The sequence below is a fragment of the Seriola lalandi genome, unplaced genomic scaffold, assembly GCF_002814215.2.
Source record: "Seriola lalandi dorsalis isolate HSWRI2012SDOR001 ecotype SW California unplaced genomic scaffold, Sedor1 jcf7180002054399, whole genome shotgun sequence".
NCBI lineage: Eukaryota > Metazoa > Chordata > Actinopteri > Carangiformes > Carangidae > Seriola > Seriola lalandi.
Window position 1 is genome coordinate 343566 of NW_019524952.1, and position 5236 is coordinate 348801.

The window sequence follows — 5236 nt, forward strand, 5'->3', positions numbered from 1 at the left end:
CGTGCCTCACACCAGCCCACAGATCAGCACTCTCTCTCACCTTTTGGTTTATCTCTGGACTCTGGATTTCCTTTGTTCCTGCACTGTACTTTACAATAAACCCTGTTAAACCATTTCCTGTCTGGCTGCTTTTGGGTTCAGTTCCTCCACCCCATCACATGGTCAGTGTACATGATTACTCATGTATGTGTTTTCAGGTGTGATAGTCTGGACCAGTTTTTTCAGTTTTATTCTAAATTTATTATTATTATATTATCACTAAATTTAATCACAACTTTGTTCATACATGTTTAAAGATCTTGATGTTGTTTGTTCCGTTTTGTATTTTTTCGAACTCTCATGTCTTTGATTTGAATTGAGCATGTACACTGGCAGCAGCATGATGATCCATCAGTGAATAATCAGCTGATGTGGATCAGTTGACCAGATGGAAGGGGGCTTTGCTCAGTCCCCGTCAGGCATTAAGGTCCAGTAGCCAGGACGTGTCCATCCAGGGAGGAAATGTGAAAAGACTGCTGATTGTCTGGAGAGTTGATGTGGGACAAAAGTGGGAAAGTGGTGTATCCCAGTGTGTTGACAGGTCCTCAATTCACATTTATGTGCTTCAAGATGCTGCAAGTGTGTGTTGGTATGCACTTACTGACACATAATGTACAGTCACTTAGTGAGGAGCACCCAGAGTCTTAGAAACTTGGCTCATGATAAATCCAGTCACGACACTCAAGGTTTAAGAGCTCCATGATTTAGTAAATGTTTGAGGATCAGATGACTGCTGGACTGGTTGTACTGGTCAGCTCCCAGTGAGACTGTGTAGAATGGAAAAACTTTGTCTGCATAAAAGGCTGAAATGTGTCTCGTTAAAATCTTTTTCTTTTCTTTTTTTTTTTTGTATGAAAATATGTGAAGAATGTGGTTATATAACTGTGCCATTGTTTCCAGAAACAAATGAGAGGTGACACTCTGCAGTCCAGCTTCTGCAGGAGAGACACACAGAGGAGAAGGAACGTCCCACTGAGTCCAGCCAGGTTGGTAATGAGACGGAAAATTCCTGCCCAGCACAGGAGAGAAACCAATGGCTGGATGGATGACATGTTACAGTGATACTGATTCATATTATTACCTCATTCACATGTACTTATTAACCTGCACTGTCATACCTGATTTCACAAATGTCTTGAGATGTTTTCCCTCCCGCACTATGAGCTGGAACTAGGTGGTAAAACAGTTTGAAGTTACTCTTTAACATTTGGTCCAGAGCAGAATACTTCAACATCTACTGGCCAGACTGAGAAGAAACATGGCGTCTCGATGATGAAGCCTGATGCCCCCTTGGTACATGAAACTGCTTTTTGTACTCAAATCTCTAGATCCTGCTCTTAAGTGGATGAACCCAGTAGATTTGAATGAGCCGATGACCTTCTAGCACCACTGTTGGCTCCACTTTTGGTAGGCTTTAAGAATAGATAGATCATAAGTACTGTATATTGTTTGTTCTGTCCAAGTCTCAGAGTTTACAGATACATAATAGTAGGGAGGGGAATGGAGAACCAGTTCTCAATTCTTGTCTGGACCATCAGAATTGTATGTCCCTGAGCTTATTAATTCAGCCATGTTTTCCAGAGCTGCACTCAGCCCTGCACTCTCACTACACAAGTTGCATAGGGCCCCTCCTCCCCCTCATTTCAAAGTGAGTGTTTTTCATGAAAAGAGAAAAAACATCAGGAGAGTAAACGGGAAGAGCAATTTGCTTAACTTGTTCTTCCAAGTTTGATGTCAGCAAATAACAGTAGGCTCATGTCAAGTGCTAACATTAAGTTCTAGCTGAGCTGTGCATTTCCTGGCCTGTCTGTGTCTTGGTGACCTTCCACTTCCAGAGCTGTTTCTGTGACTTTGTGCCTGAAAAAAGTCAGAGTGAAATATTTATTACATTAGATAAATGTCAACTGGCGACAGGGTTAATGAAACTGCAGCTATTATTGTTGCGTAGCACATGATCAAGCATCTGTACATGCATGCAGCAAATGAAACTTGTGCTTTCCAGCAGCAGCGTCTATGGGGTCAAGTCCAGACAATATATGGTCGTCATCATTTTAAAACAAGACAATGATTATCTAGTCTCTCAGTCAAGGTCAACTCACAGCTCTGGTTTAATTAGAGATGGATTGACATTGACTATTGATTAAATATTGAATGAAAAATGTTGCTCATATGGGCATAATGGCCTAAATGGATACATATCTTTCAGTAAAAAATAACCATCATGTATTCAAGCCAAGCCAGAGTGTCATGGGGAAACCAAATGCGTTAAGGTAAGGCACACATGCTCACACACAGAGCAGGCCTCTCTCCTCCATCTTGCTGTTTGGTTGGATAGTACTTGATAATGTTGACATGCACTACATATACTTGATACAGTCTGCAGTTGTGTGAAAAACATTAATACATTGACTTGAAATTGTGTTTCACCTGTCCTCTCTGTTGCACTTGTCTCCTCCTCTGCCACAGACCAGGAACTCCCACCTGAGCTAGAGTGCTCCATTTGGTTAAGTAGAGGGGTTCCCAGAGGAGGAAACCAAGTGTGGTAGAGTGGGAGGGGTGTTTTGTGTCAGTCAAGGGTTTTGGCTATTAAAACACTTTCTTTTTTTTAAGAAAACATATTTTAAATGCAATTATCATTGATAATGTGTTGTATTTGAATATTGCTGTCCATATGAACGGTTTTCAGTAGGTGAGCTCACCTGTATAAAAGGCAGAAGGCTGAGGTGGCTCGGGGCATTTTGTCCAACTGAGAGAGAGCCACACACAGCTACAGACCCCAGCTCCTGCCTTGGGCCCATTTTTAGGGGTATAGCCAAAAAAGTGCAGTGCAGAGTTCATTTTTTTAAAGCAAATTCCTTTTTGTGATTTTTGTTTGTTTGTTTTTTTCTTCCTGTGTTTAGCCAGCCATTCTCTTTCTTTTTGCTGTAATTATCTGCACAGGAAACCACTTCTATAAATAAAATTCACTTGGACTGTTGAACTTCGCCTGTGAATCCTCTTTCATGTGTCTGGCTGCTCATCCTCACACAGAGTATAAATGGTATTTTATATTTGAAAATGTATATAATGTATATCCAGTTAGAATGGGTCTGGTGCAGCTGATACAGCCTATATAGGCTTATGTTTACATTGTATAGCCAAAGCTTACTGTTTAATATTGTTAGGACTGATCTAATTACCAAGCAGCAGAGCCAAAGCCCAGTGTTATATTTCATCATTTTCTTCAATTTATATTTCTATACAACTTATTTGTGTTAATGTTAATATTCAGTTATCTCAAGATGCTATAGAAACTAATCTACTCAATAAACTTTGTTTCTTTAGACCTCAGTCTGTCCTGTGTAGGTCGACTTGTTCTGAGAATAACGGATGGAGCAAACTGTTTTGAAGGAGGAAGAACTGTAGTGGCAGCACTGGGCTGTCAGGTGGGACTGTCTGTGTGTCAAAAACCTGTGTAGGCCAACTTTTTTTTCCACACAGAAAACTGATTAGGAATCAATAAGGGAATTGATAAGGAATCGTGCTGATAAGCAGAATCGATAATGCAATGGTATTAATAAAAACTGATCAATTCCCATCCCTACATACTAGCTGCTTTGTGAGGCTGGACCTAAACACAGTGCTTTTAGCCAAATGTCAGCATGATAACGCTCACAAATGCTGCAATAATGCTCACAGTGACAAGGCTAACATGCTGATGTTTAGCAGCTATACCATGTTCACCATCTTACTTTAGCATATTAGCATGCTAACATTTGCTAAATACCACCCAATACAAAGGACAGCTGATTCATTATAATGGTCATAAACAAAGTATTGGACAAATTAAAATGTTGACCTGATGTATGAAAAGTCAGAGCATCACTGTTACCCCAGGGCCCAGTTGATCCAGGATCACGTGATCCATCGCACTTTTGTCACAGTTTTTCAAAGCAAAATTGGATTGAATCACTCTGATCCAGATACAAACTTTTTAAGATTACCAAATCCTGATAATGAGTGCTCTAAATGGGACTGGATATCACACTGAAGGCTACTAGGTGTTGGAAATGACCAATCACATAGCCATCTTATTCAACCTTTCTCAGAGCACTTACAGAGTGTCACTGACATGGTAAATATAGTCCATCGCCACTTCCATTTTGGGAGGAGAGAATACAGTAAAAGGGTGTATGATGACCATACAAAACCACTTGAGCAATACACCACTGAGGAACTTTATGCTCGGTTTCAGTTTGGGAATGCTGATATTAAGCCCATTGCAGACCTTGTCAGGCCAAAACTTCAATGCAGAACCAGAAGAAATCAAAGTCTAGCTATGGAAGAACAGGTCCTCATTGCTCTGTGCTTCTGTGCATCTCAGTCTTTTCACCGAGTTGTTGGTGACAGTATAGTGGACAAATCAACTGTGAGTAATGTGGTTCTTACTTTTGGGCAACATGCCCAATACTATTGGGGTTATCGACTGCACTCATTTATATACAAGCATCCCATGAGAGAGAGAGTGGGAGTACATCAACAGAAAGGGGAGGCACAGCATAAACATACAACTTGTGGGTGACGCTGACTTCATAATCACAAACTGTGTCGTGAAGTGGCCTGGCTCTATACAGAGAGCTCCAAACCAACTGACCAGATGGCATAATATTAGCATGGTAAATGACCCCTTTTCACACACCGGAGCAGGCACGCTTCAACACCGCTCACTGCAAAACAAGATGTGCTATTGAGCATTTAAATGGAGTTCTGAAGAAGGAGTTAACTACTTGCAAGCGGAACCACAAAGAGCGTGCAACATAATAGTTGCCTGTATTGTGTCACAGCCTGCTATGCCTCTTTCTCACTCTCCACTCTGCCACACCTCCTAATAAGCCTCACTGTCCTCACTTGTTGCTCCCAGCTGCACTCCATCTCCAATCAGGCCAGTATATATGAATCCCCAGTTACCTTGCTCTTTGCCAGATTGTTCTTAGTATCATGCAAGACTCTCCAGCGTTCATCTCTGGACTGACCTCCCTGTATCGACTCTGATCGTCCCTGACCATCCTGCCTCGTCTCTGCCCCGGTAAATGCCTCAGCCTTCTGTCCCCGACCACAAGGTCTGCCTGTACCTGTGGTTGTTTGGCGTTCTCCAGCTCCGACGTCACAACATGAGTGCTACCCTGTTGGTTTCCTGATCCTTTGTCTGACTCCGATT